A 14569-nucleotide genomic window follows, 5' to 3' on the forward strand; every position below is an offset into this window, starting at 1 on the left:
ACATTTGTACACTCCTGAAACAACGACAGATCAAACACAAATGGAGACATTCCTTACCGCGGCCAATCTACCCCGTCTGTCTGAGGCAGGCAGGGCCCTCTTGGACGGTAACATAAGCAAAGAAGAGATAACCCAAGTTATAACAAGCCTCCCCTACCATAAATCACCAGGAACGGACGGATTCCCTGCGGAATTCTATAATTGGGCTGGGGAGGAGGCAATAACCGCAGTACGTGAAGCACTGACGGAAGCATGTCAAGAAGGCTCCCTGGGCACTCTATCCAATAAAGCCACGATTGTCATCTTGCCTAAGCCAGGGAGAGACCCCCTTCTTTGCGGCAGTTACCGTCCTATCTCCCTTTTGAATGGGGATGTCAAACTCCTAGCCAGTGTTCTAGCAGCGCGGCTCCGCAAGGTGATACCATCATTGATTCACAATACCCAAGTAGGATTTGTACCAGGCCGTACCTCCAGAAATCATATGCGAACTCTTTGCCATACACTGTTAGAATCCATACAATTACCTGACGAAGCCCTAGCCCTGTCCCTAGACATGACCAGGAGTGGCGATATCTACAGCTCAAACACTGTATGCGGAGAACATTAGGAACCCCCCGTGGATGCTCAAAACCTCACCCATAGTCACCTATCTTCAGAAATGGGGCCGACAAAAAGGCGTCTTGGCTGGCCTCTATGCCGAATTAACTAACCACCTTTACTCTCAGCCTTTACTTGAACGACTACGCTTAAAGTGGCAGGATATACTAGAGATAACCTACACGGACGAAGAATGGCCAGACATACTAGAAGCCCTCGACAGGGGCGTACGTGAAGCACGCCTGAAATTTTGCCTATTTAAAATCCTTCAGGGGTGGTACTGGACCCCCGTTAAACTCTTCAGGGCAGGGTTGATACCTCACGCGAACTGTTGGAGATGCACAGAGCCATATTGTGACCAACTTCATATTTTATGCCACTGTCCAACGGTACAGTCACTATGGGACGCGGTACGCCTCGCCTTATCGGACTTCATACAGATACCAAAACCGACCCCACCAGCATTTATCATTCTACATGACATTCGCCCGTATCCCTCCCTATCGCGGGCACATAAACGATTAATCCACACGGCGCTTGCCACGGCCAAAATATGCATACTCCGGCACTGGAGATCTAGCATTACCCCCACACCCATAGAATGGATGACGGCCATGTATCAAACGGCTACCCATGAACGAGTGATTTATAACCTACAGAACCAAGCAGAACAATTTGAGGAGGTCTGGCGCCCATTCTTGAAGAGACCATGAAGCAGCTGGTGGATGACCAACGGATGATCAATGTTCAATGATCAATGATTAGGGAATATCAATTACCAATCACCCTCTGAGAATCCTAGACTCCGGAAACACATTTGGGCCCTCATTCTGACCCTGGCGGTCTTTGACCGCCAGGGCGGAGGACCGCGGGAGCACCGCCGACAGGCCGGCGGTGCTCCAATGGGGATTCCGACCGCGGCGGTAAAGCCGCGGTCGGACCGGCACCACTGGCGGGGTCCCGCCAGTGTACCGCGGCCCCATTGAATCCTCCGCGGCGGCGCAGCTTGCTGCACCGCCGCGGGGATTCCGACCCCCCCTACCGCCATCCAGATCCCGGCGGTCGGACCGCCGAGATCCGGATGGCGGTAGGGGGGGTCGCGGGGCCCCTGGGGGCCCCTGCAGTGCCCATGCCACTGGCATGGGCATTGCAGGGGCCCCCGTAAGAGGGCCCCTACATGTATTTCACTGTCTGCTGCGCAGACAGTGAAATACGCGACGGGTGCAACTGCACCCGTCGCACAGCTTCCACTCCGCCGGCTCGATTCCGAGCCGGCTTCATCGTGGAAGCCTCTTTCCCGCTGGGCTGGCTGGCGGTCTGAAGGCGACCGCCCGCCAGCCCAGCGGGAAAGTCAGAATTACCGCCGCGGTCTTTCGACCGCGGAACGGTAACCTGACGGCGGGACTTTGGCGGGCGGCCTCCGCCGCCCGCCAAGGTCAGAATGAGGGCCTTAATCTCCTACTGTCCCCTCTCTCTCTCCCTAGCTACGCTATCCTCTCCCCTTTCTCTCTTTTTTCCCTCTCTCTATCAATCCACAGGCCTCTAATTTTGTCATATGCCTGAGACCCTGTACTACCCAACATAGTAATACAAGTCGCTTCCTAACACAAACAAGGACTGAGAAATCAACTCATATAAGACGTAGACACTCTCTAACCGACCTTACCATATCTAACATACATACTATCTACCCCTAGATAATAACTTGCTACAGACGGAGAAGTACAGAACGATCTACTCTTAGGCCTGAACAAGCTAGTCTCAGGATACAAAGACCCCCTGCCTACCTCGAGTCTCTTCATTCTACATTCCCCCGCGATTACCCTTCCTCTTTCTTCCTCTTTCTTCCCCTTCTCTCCCCCTCCCCATTTCATATGACTATTTCGTCTCTCCCCTATACCAAGATCAACCCCTCCCACACAACCCTATCCTCGCTCCCCCTCCCCTTACCACCCCCCCACCTGTTTTCCATTTTTCTTCAAAATAAGGGTACAAAACTCAACTATGCAACTGGGAATTTTTACTTACCTGACAGTACATGCATATATGCTCACAATGGAAATAATTGTGGTAAAGGAACAAAAACAATGTTTTGAAAGCTAAACAGTTTGTTTATATGCTGTATGTACCGCCTTATATATACTTAATAAAACTTTTGAAACTTAAAAAAAAAAAAAAAGAGAAGTTGGCTGTGGTGAAGAGTTTTTGGGGCAGAGAATTGCCCCTAGCAGTGGTGGAGGACCTTGAGGTCACAGGAGAGCAGCCCCAGGTGCTCTTAAGTATGGAGCATGTTTCCCCGCTCTGGGGATCTGATTCAAAGGCAAGATCCGGTATTAGTAAAGGGGTTGGGTAGCCAACCTCAAGGTGTGTGGTAATACTAATGCCCCAGCGTTCGAAGCTTGTGCTTTCTCCTAAGATCGTTTGGGTGATTAGTCTTGTCTTCCATGTGGCCTTAGTAGCTTCAGGGGCAGTGGGATTGGTTGGGTGGAGAAATTCTACTTCTAGGAGATCAGTTGTATTCAGGCCTCTTGTAGAAGGAATATGTGAAAGAAGCCAAAGAATGTTCCTCCTTTTCAAGTTCTCACCAGTTCCCCTGGATTTGTAGTGAGGATGAAAAATGAATGTATTGATTGTTGAGGGGTCTGGTCGAGTTTCGAGTTTCTACATCGGAAGCAGAGGGTTCCCTGAGGGGGAACCCCCTTCCTGATTCCAGCAGTTGTTTGACTTGTTGGTTGTAGAGTACTCCACTTGTGAATGAAGTGTGGGGCTAGGAGGTATAATAATTGCTCCCTGTTCCTGTTTAGGAGGGGCCGTTCCTGTTTAGGAGGGGCCATTAGCTGGGCAGGGGAAGGAATGGCGGAAGTTACTTGTGTAGCTTGACTATAACTCCGGGAGTTAAAGCCACAGCAGTGCGCAGGAGCTGCTGGAATTGCAGTGTCCCGCAATTGCCGTCCCCTTCTGAGGGCCAGGGGTGGTCATTTTTGGCTGAGTTCCTCTACTTGATAACCAAATTTGGCTCCTCAGAGATTGTCACTGGAGCAGGTGACCCGGGAGACATGGCTTCATTGGAGGCCCAAATGTCAGGTGTTGTTAGTTTGGGGTCAGCTGCCTGATTCTCTCCCTTCTTGCAGTCTTTCCTCCACTGGGTGTGTCTCTACTTGGCAATGGGTTTTTACCATGATGTTGCCGTCCACATGACTGCCAATTGGGAGCTGGTTCTTTAAAAGTTTGGGTGCAGTAACTGTTGGAGTCAGGTTGAAAGGGGTTGCTGTTGCAGGAGACGTCTGGTTGGGACCATTTGTCCTGTCATTTCTTGTTCCCAGGCTGATGGTTGTAGTTTCGGGTGGATCCAAGTGGATTTTTTCCAGGACATGTATGGAAGGGTCAGATGTAGGATACAAGTGTGCATGATGACTGGAGGTTCCCACTTTTAGAGATGCACAGAGGTTGGTGAGTATGGAAGGTAATGTGGATAGTTTGTCTATTATTGGACCACATGAGCAGCTCATGAAAGTGCTCAAGGGGTCTTCTTATGAGTGTGTGAAGAGAGATTTGACGTTGTCTAGTTTTACATCAATACCTGCTACAAATACTGCCAAGGTGTTGAGCAAAGTTAGCTGAACGTCCATTTTGTCCAATTGATAATGAAGTGGTTTGACAAGAAGCTGCATTAGTTTGAGCAGAGAGGCCCAGGCACCATCCACATGCAGATTGTGACGGTTTGTAACAGGATCCTGACCGGTTGGCGATGCAGTGCTTGTGTCTGTGTTTACTCTAATCCTTGTGCCATCATTGGGAGACAGCTGACTGAAGGGTGGGATATTTGTATCAATGGTCGCTTTAGACTTTGCTTCGGCATCTGGAGGCTGCTGACTGAGATCTAAAGTAAATCGAACATGGGATCTGTTGATGTGCAAGAGCACAAGGGGGGGCCAGGACCGGGATGTGTGCCGAACACCAGTGTGGATGGCAGACTGCGTGGACTGCATGTTCCTCTGCTAGTGGCTCACAGCTTGGCTCCTCTGCTCGCGGCTCACAGTGGCTCACAGCTCGTCGCAGAGCTTCGGCTTCCGGGCTATGGGCTGAAGAAAGGAAAGTTGTGCTCTATGGGCCTTCCCTTACCTGACTAATATTTGTTAGGTTTATCATCAACAAGAAGCACTTATAACCTTTATGGGTGATTACAAAATAACTACTATTGTTTTCTGTATATATTTGGTTTGTATGATCTCTGGGCTTGATGGATAGTATCACCAGTTGGCTCAGCTAAGAGTGATACTCACCTTTGTCATTGAGTCTATGATGAACTCCACAATAGCTATTTGCCTAAGAGAGCAATCAGCATAAGTGGCAGCTCGTTTTGTGAAATTTATGAAAGCTGCTGTAGCACTGCTGTCCCCTTGGTAACCACAAGAGACTGTTTGCGGATAGAACTTTTATAAACCATCACCCCCTGACTGAAGAGAAATATTGATTTGCGAACCACCTCTTTCCCCTATCTGGACTAGAACAACTTCCAGGCTGCCTGTAATAGAAAATATCTAGAGGTCGAGGGAATCCTGCCTCCTTATTTAGGACTCCCCAATCGTGGCATCAGGTTTCAATATAAAACTGCCTTTACTTTTGTTTTTATTTATTGATCTATTTATGTCTGTTCCTTTACTTTCAGTGCAGTGGCTTTTATAAACACATTACATTCTTTTTGTTAGATTGTAATGATTTTAAGTAATAGTGCAATAAATAAACAAATCTGAATTGCAAGCATAAATGTGACAGAGTGCAGGTGAGGACTATTTTTAGATACATAGGTGTTCATAGGTATTGAGTTTCCCTACCTTCTGGGCATCTTTCTAAGCCTATTTTCTTTATTCAGACAAATGGGGAATGAGAAGAAAAACAGAACAATAAGAAATAAGGGAGGATGAATGTACCAAAGGGTAAACTGGTAGGAAATGGAGCCATTAGAAAGCAGGGAGTGAATACAAACACAAGCATGGGGAGAATCTTGATATGCACATACTCCATGAAAGAGACATGAGGATGAAGGCAAGAGAGAATGGAAAACCAGGCTCATGAAAAAAGAAGATGTGGAGATGAACAGAGGAAAGAGAGGAGGGTGGTGAGACAAGGAAGAGCACCGAAAGATGCAGGCGATATAGTGATAGGCACAAAGGAGGATGGAAGACAGTTAAGGAGAAGGACACTTGGAGATGTGTCTGTTCATGTTGGCCGGGGACTGAGATGTGACCTGGTTCTGGCTGGAGCTAATTCAGCCAGATGTTCCAGATGTAACATCTCCAGTACTGCACTGCTACATTGTAACACATTCACTGTGCTCTTACATAGCCTGCCAGGCAGCTCTTCTGAGACTGTGAGGGGGCACACTGTGAAGCACTGCCCAACCCTTCACCACATAGGTCATTTTGACCTTGGATGTTTCTTCTGGAGGACTTTTGGAACTATGCTACCACACTGGTCCAGGGCTTTGCCTACATTGCAGTGTAGATGCGTAGGAGTATGTCTAGTGATTTATTTGAGCTGCTGGTGGCAGGTAGCGGCCTGGACTTATTTTTAATCATCACCCTTTGACCCAGAACAAGCTGGAGCAAAGCAGTATTAGGGGAAAGAAGTAGAAAGACAGAAAACCGGTGATAAAGTGAAATGACATGGATTAAAATTAACACATGAGTGAGATGTAGAAGCAGGGGCAGTATATTCACGAAAGAAAGAGGCATGATGTGAAATAAGGATTAAACAGCCTTGTTATTCAGCAAAGCCCAGTACTTAATTTGTGCTTGTTGTTTCCGGTGTGGAGAACCAGCACTTATTTTTGAGGGGCGTGACTTATTTTTCTGCCTGAAGCATTTACTGCAAGCAAAAGACACATATGGGAAAGGCAGAGGAAGAGGAAAATGAAAAATCATCACAAAAGGGAAAAGCAGAAAGCTGCAAGAGTGAGCTAAAGGGGCAGGGAGCGGCTTTAAATGGATTAAAGAGGCCCGAGATGGCTTCAGGGTTACGCTGCCTCGGTATTCCATGTTTGCACATTTAATTGCAGCAGCCACATATTTAAGAGGAGGGCTTTGGGCACCGGTGCATTTTTATTTACAAATTAAGCACTGGCAAAGCCGACGTTTATCCGGAGTGGCAGAGGGCCTCCGAGAAAACATTGGTCTGCATCACTTTTTCTTTTACAAATGAATCACTGATTATGCCTCTGACTTTGGATTCTCATTACATATGTTCTTTGGGATATCGCATCAATGTATGTGACATTTCCCCTCATACACACAGATTTCCATCTCTCTCATTTATCTGTCAGAGAGTTCTATGCTTTATATATCTCTACATCCAGACAAAGAGGAATGCTTTGACTGGCTTGCATCAGACTTTTTCTTTGCAACTTCTTAGTGGTGGGTTAGCCTGCAACTAAAGTTAACATAGGCTATAACTAAAGTAAATTAATCCTGACCTCTAGTATCTAATGTCAAATGTAATTAGAATGGAGGAGAATATCTACAGGTCATTGTTTAATTGCATTTACAAACTGTGCAGTGAGTAGTTTTTTAATAAGATAGAGTGATAAATACATGTAATAGAATTCTGCCAGAAAACAAAGAAGCATTTCAGACTTTTTTTGCTACCTGAAGTCTATCAGAAAAAAAAAAATCACAAATGAAGATGTATTCCTCTTCGGGTGGTTTCTTGAACTTGACCCAAACTTTCAAACTTGTCAACTGTAAATTGCTGTAGTAAAGACTTAAAAGGCTGAGAATGGAAAGATATTTTTATTAATTACACAAATCATATCTATAGTCACATCAGAAAGGGTGTTGTTAAGTTATCGAAACAACTAGGACTAGAGATAACTTTGACTTTTTTTCAACATTATCTCTACCATTTATATTGTTCATCTTGTTTTTTACTAGTTTTGACTCTCTTGACAGTGGTTCCAATACAGACCTCCCGATAGTGGACAAATGAAACTATCATTCTTTAACCGTTCGGGATCTCAAACACAAAGGTCGCCATGTCAGAAAGTTTGGGAAATCTAAGGGCCTGGTTATGATTTTGGTGGTATTGATCCAGCCATCGACATTTTGACTGAAAACCCCTCCACCACCATAGTGTCCACCCACTCCCCCATTTAGATATCAGCCAGAGTATAGGAGAAAGACCACAGATGGTCTGCCATCATCACCAAGAATCTTCACCAGTGTCGGTGGTGCCATAGGCAAAAGCGACTGGTGGTGGGACGATAGCCCCTTTTACCACTGAGCCAATCATGAGAGGCATTCCTGTCAACACAACTGTGCTGACTAATCCTCCACACCTGAGTTTGCCGATTGGGAGCTATATAAGTAGGAAACTTCCCTTTTTAATGCTTTCCACATTTCCTGCTGCCAGGAACCCACTGCTATCAGTCCTGCCATTGCTCCTGGGCCAGGTCTAAGATGGAAATCAACACTTTTGTCGTTAGAACAAAAGGCATGTCACGGTCTTTCCTGTAATCCCCGGCATTGTAGCTTCACAGTAGTACTGGAGTTGTGCACGGCTAAATAATTTGTGCAAACACAACCATAGAGGTGCACAATGCTTAAATGTGTAATGTTGTAGTCAGAAAATGTCACAGTACCCGAGGTATAAGGTGCACCCATTAATCTGCCTTCCTGCGGTGGACACCTACACAAAAAGTATCAGCAATCGCAAAAAGAAATGTGTCACACAGGTGTGTGCAATAGCATCAACTGAAACAGTATACCCCATCTGAACCAAACAATAGCATGATAATGTAGCAATTACACCACAACATGCTACTGGTGGGTGTACACAGAATGCTCTACTCATTTTACTGCACACATGGCAGAGATGTTTGAAGGTCATATGTCTACTTGGTGTGTGCAATATGCCACAAACATAAGATCCCATTTAACTGTAAAGTACCAGGTTCCCAGTGTAATGCCTGTGTGCATACTATTGACACATCGTGTCAAAATAAACAGACATACATTCTCCAGTCACAAAAAAGGGAAACATATTTCATTTTGGTGTAAGTGTCCAGTAACAAGATGCTTGCACCAAAATTAATATGGCCATCACAAATGTTCATCACTTATGTTTGTTTGGAACAAACTTCTAAAATATACAAGCTGTGCTTGTCACTGTCACACATGTGAGTTAGTGCATGGCACACAAATTAGCAGAAAGAGCAACATCAGCAAACAATTAGTGACAATCACAAAATAAGGCCAGGACAAAGGTATTTTCAAAATAACAGTTATGTATGTAAATGAATACCTCTTTCCTAAATTAAATTTAAAAAAAAAAAAAATAAACAAAGGCACTAGGCCATAAGTCCAATATATGGGTGTTTGCCGACAACTTGCCTCCTAATGTCACTGCCAAAATAAACCTCCTCTGGAAGGTGCATCTATGAGGCAGAGAGCAGGCACCTCAATAATCGCAGTGGGAGGGGGGTTCTTGAGTTTAGGAGGGGTGGCTTTGGGTTTGGGAGGGGGGGCTTGGGTTTGAAAAGGGTGGGTTTGGATTCGGGAGGATTGGGTTTGGATTTGGAAGGGTTACAAAGATGTTTGAGTGGGGTGATCTGGAATGAGGAAGAGATCAGGACCAGGGCAAACATGAGTTCGTCTTTAGGAAAGAGGTAGGATGTTTGGGAGGGAGTTGGGGTTGGGAGGTAAATAAATGTGTGTGTCAGTTGTGCATGTGTGTGTTGAAGATGTGGGTAGTTGGGGGTCTGGTGTATGTGCTGCATCTTTAGATTTGTGTAACTTACTGATTGTCTGTGTCTGTGTTGGTGTGGTATCTGTGGGTATACTGGTGCATACTTGTGTGGTGGTAGGTGTGCTGAATGGAGGTGCACCTGTGGTGTCTGTGGATGTTGGTGTAGTGGTGGGTGTTATGTCTGTGGTTGTGCTGTGGTAGGGGTGTGTGTTTGTATCGTAATGGGTGTGCTGACAGGGGTTGTGCTTCTGGTGTATGTGTGTGTTGGTGTAGTGGTGGATGTTTTGTCTGTGGGTGTCCTGGTGGTGGGGGTGTCTGTTTATGTCATGGTGAGTGCACTCACTGGGGTGTTCTTGTGGTGTGTTTAGGTGTTGCTGAAGTGGGGGATGTGTTTGTGTCAGAGTAGGTGTGATGCCTATGAGTATGGTTGTGGTGGTGGTCTATTTTGTCTCCGCATATGTGTGTCCATGCCTGTGTATTTTGCTCTGTCTGTGCTGGTATGTGCTGCCTGTGGTTGTTGTTGTGGGTACATACAAATGTTTGTGTATGCTTAGGACAGGGCTGGGTTAAAGGATATTGAATGTGGAATGAATGAGAGTCTAGGTACAAGACTGGGGTGGGTGGGAGCCTGTGCCCAAAGAGGAGACTAGACCCTGTAATGACTGATGTAAGCCAGACAGGACACCATGAATGCCACCCAGGTAAGCAAGCATGTGGGTGTTCTACCCAGCCATCCTCTGAATGGCATTCAGAAGTACAGTCTGGCTTAATGCAATAGTCTGTAATAGGTCTACAATTTCCTCAGTGAGAGCAACTTAGGACACCTGGGAAGGGGAAGAGGTACCTGCAGCAAAGGTGTTGCTGCTTCTTTTAGGGGGTGGCTGTGGCCAACCGTGGGGAGCAATAGGGAGGGTGGAGCTTTGAATGTGGGTGACAGATGATATTGCAGTTGACACAGTCACTCCTTGGTCTGCCACCACTAGGGGCTGGTCTTCATCAGAGGCCTCCGAAGAAGATGTAGAGTCAGTTGTGGCTTCCGTGGCAGCCCCCTCAACCTCCATGCCACTGAATCCCTTGGTGTTGTTGGTATACAAACCGGATTTCCAGTGGCCTTCTTCCTCCCTGCAGATGTGGCCACTGTCATTTCGCCTTGCCCAGATGATGCTGTAAACACAGATACAACAGTTTGAGAGTATCTGTGCAACTACAATTGGACAGTAATGTTAAACTCACAACATTTGTGCAAAGATCAGTAATCTCCCATGCAAGTTCCCATATCATGTAAGCCTTTGTCACTTATACACTTGCAGGTCCCTCCATGAAAAAGGGTTTCAACAGTATGAGTATACACATAGGCCTTGAGGCATCGCAGAACCACTGCAGTGCAGAGCTAAAATGCATTCACATTTTGCAAAGGGTCATGTGTTGGGCTGGAATTTGACTTCTCAAGATAGGACACTATGGCCCTCATTATGACCCTGGCGGTTGGCGGTAATATGGTGGAAAGTACTGCCAACAGGCTGGCGGTACTTTCCACCATATTATGACATTGGTGGTTTGGCTGCAGCCAAACCGCCAATGTACCACACTGACCGCCACGGCGGTAACAGCCGCCGGGCTGGAGATAGCAATCTCCAGCCCGGTGGCCGTCACAGTACTGCCTACAGGATAATGATCTTGCCTACTGTCATGGTTCCGTGGCTTCCTTACCGCCAAGAAAATCATGGCGGTAGGCACTATCAGTGACAGGGAATCCCTTCCCTGTCACTGATAGAGGAGTTCCCCACCTCTCCTCTCCAGGTACCCCTCACCCCCCTTCCTCTCCAAACCCCCCTACATTTATGCCCCCTTCACACATGCATACACACAAGCACAAACATACACACACACCCCCCACACACACTCAACAACCCCCATCCCCCTCCCCTGTCGGAACACCGACTTACTTGTGTTCAGGGGGTCCTCCGGCAGGAGACAGGACGGGGCGTTAATTTGTAGTGGAAATCCGACTGTGGTCATGCTCAGCAGATGGCTGGTAGCCGGCGCAATGGTCTTTTGGCAGCTGTCGCCGCAGCGGTAGGTGGGTTTTACTGCCGATATCATAATAAGGGCCTATAATATCTATGTGAGTTAACCTTCCATCCGCAAATGTCCTCTCAAGTATCACATTGCTCTGTATCATTTATTTCTCCTCTTGACAGAACTAAGGGCACCAAAATGTTGTTTGGGGGATGTGTGACTCTCTCACCAGTGTGGACACAATCCTGTCTGTTGCAATCGCTACAGTTTGGCATAGAAATTCACGTTGTCTTGCACAGACTGTCTTAAATGCAAATTTGTAAAGGACAAAGGCCTCAGTTCAAAATTCCACTGTCCACATGAACGGACTAGAAGTTTGCTGGACAAACTGGTTTGAAAGTGCCAACAGATTATGAATGATGCCACTGTACACAGAGTCCCAGTTCATTTGGTGCAGATGCACATTCTCATATTGTCATAGGACAAACTTACCTATTTACTGTCAGATAAATCAACTGCATCATAATTGCGCAATTTGCCATAGTCACCAGTAATGTGGCCTATATTACCTATTCACACTTGCAATAGAGCATCAAGGGGCATATTTTGTGCAAATTTCATTCATGACATTTCAGGTACCCTGCTTGTTTGCACGCATCCATGTGTCTGCTCAAAACAGTACTTGCCTTGTGATGAGGATTCTACTGGCACAAACAAATGCACCACTCACAGCATCACAAACTTTAAAGTCCACCTCCAGAAATCCTCTTAGGCTTTGAAAGTGTGTCAACCTCAATGTTGATGGTGTATAGCATTGCTGGAAATTAAAAAGGTTAGACAACAACAAAATCTACAAATAATGTCTGACCCCCTTGATGCTGCTATTGTGCCCTCAAATGCCCATCAAGCTCTGAGTAAGCCACCGGAAGGATGCAGGCCATTAGTGGGGTCAGGGTGCGGCGTACCCGCCTGGATAACTGGGAAGACTGTCCGACTAGGCCTTCAGCAGATTTTTGAGTCTTCCGACGCCGTTCCGCCCACCTCTTCCGACAGTGCAAGCTGTACCTCTTGTGGACCTCCAGGGTCCGTAATTTTTTGCAATGGCCATCCATATCTCCCACATCTAATGGATGTTAACCTGTATGGATGACAGAAAAGAACAAGAAGAGAGATTTTGAGTGAATTTGTTTGGCAGTACTGCTGTGACATAATTATTTTCCATTGCACACATGCATTCACCAAACAGTAACTCTATTTTCTCCAATGGAATTCAGAGGTAGCTTGAAAATCCTGAGTTAAAGGAATCTTATGAGCACCCTCAGCACTTTCTGGCTCCTCATTCTAACAAATCCCATCTACAACATCATCTAGGCCAGGGCTATGAAACTTGTGCTGTTGTGAGAGCCACTCCTGAGTACTCACAATAATTCTGAGCTACTAAAGGTTAAACAACCTGTGCAATCCATGGACATAACCCCATGCACAGCTACATTGACTGCATGCCCAAACTCACAAAGAGTCAGCACCCATGGTCTACATCACAGACAGGGACACAAGCCAGGCAGCATAGAAGGGCAGCTATGTGTCGGTGAAAGCAGGGATTTGGGGATGTATGAACACGTGTGTGTTAGAATGGGACATATTGTGGTGGATGATTGTGAGCCAGTCTCATCTGAATTTGCAGCACAGAGAATAACTTTACCCATATATGGCTCCATGAAATATTGAAACCATGCAGAGCACCCTATTACACTATATGGGCTGCAATTCTATTTGACAGGATTGCATCAGACAACTCCAGACTCTAATTATTTTGTATACATCAATATCATTTTAACAGTGGCTGTATGTTGTCACTCATACTACAGGTACACTGTCTACTGCCCACTGGTAGTCAGTGGCCTGCAGTTTTTCTGAGGAAACAGTAATTGTGAGTTACATTGACTCATATTATAGCTTCTCATTTCAGGTGACTGAACACTCCCATGTAAAGACATTTCAGACAGCGGCAAAGAAAAAGATTTACCCACTAAATCATTCTGTCAACTCAAATCACAACCCTTCCCCCATTAGCAAAAAGGAACAAAGTAGCCTATGGATCAAAAAAGAAGGGATTACTCAATCAGACATTCCCCAAACAGACATGCACATGTTCCTCTGTGGTCTCATAAGAGACAGTACCTCCCTGGCAAGGAGATCTAGTTTCTGCATGCTAGAGGCAGGGACCCTTTCACCTGCTTTGCCCAACATCCTGGCTCCCAGAGGTCGGTAACAGCAGCAAAAACTTGAGGATGTCTTTTTGGATGCAGTGTTAGGAGGAAGGTGAGCTTTTTTCACAACGCAGCATACAAGTACATAGTGGACGTGATCCATAACAGAGACAGGCACAGCCATTGGCTTTCATGCGTAGCAGTCACACATGTTAGCCTGTTCCAGGGACCGTCGTGGAGTGTACCACCTACTATGCAGTCAACTTCCACTGTTGGCCGTTGAGTAGCCAATGTCCTGACGGCAAGGTCAGGTAGCTACCATTTTAGGGCATGAAGCTGTGCAATTTTCAGTTGTTAGTACATCACAAGCACTCATATGTAGGTTAGTGTATTTGTAAATGTCAGATACAAATGACACTGATCTTGGTAAGATATGACACAAAAAAATGTGAACCGTGAATGTGAAACCATCAGTTGATGGTATTTTTAAGGGAAAACATTTAAAAAATGATTTGAAAGTAATACATTGTGAATGTATTATTTGCACATAATGAAAAAGGAAAAAATATAAAATAATTCTTGAAGACCAACAATTTGATGGTAATACATGTACATGTATTACCCAATGACATTTCTATTGTTACCAAGAATTCAGATGTGTGTTGACATTAAATGTGTAGTGTGAGCATTTCAGCTATTTTCTTTTCTATACATACATGCATCTAAACCCAGCCATGGGGAGAAGGCAATTATCTCAGGTTTTACGGGCTTTTCCAGACGTTGCTACCATGGAGGAAAGGGACGTCATCAAGAATTTTTGGCTAAATAGGCAAACTCTCCTGGATTTGTGTCAGCAGTTGGAGCCTGATCTCCTGCCTTACAATATGAATCCAACATCCATAACACCAGTAGTGAAACTCATAGCAGTACTGCATTTTGTTGCCACTGGCACTTTTCAAAACACTGTGGCAGTTTCAGGGGGCATGTCACAGCCAACGTTC

This window comes from Pleurodeles waltl, chromosome 2_2, assembly GCF_031143425.1.
Source record: "Pleurodeles waltl isolate 20211129_DDA chromosome 2_2, aPleWal1.hap1.20221129, whole genome shotgun sequence".
Lineage (NCBI taxonomy): Eukaryota > Metazoa > Chordata > Amphibia > Caudata > Salamandridae > Pleurodeles > Pleurodeles waltl.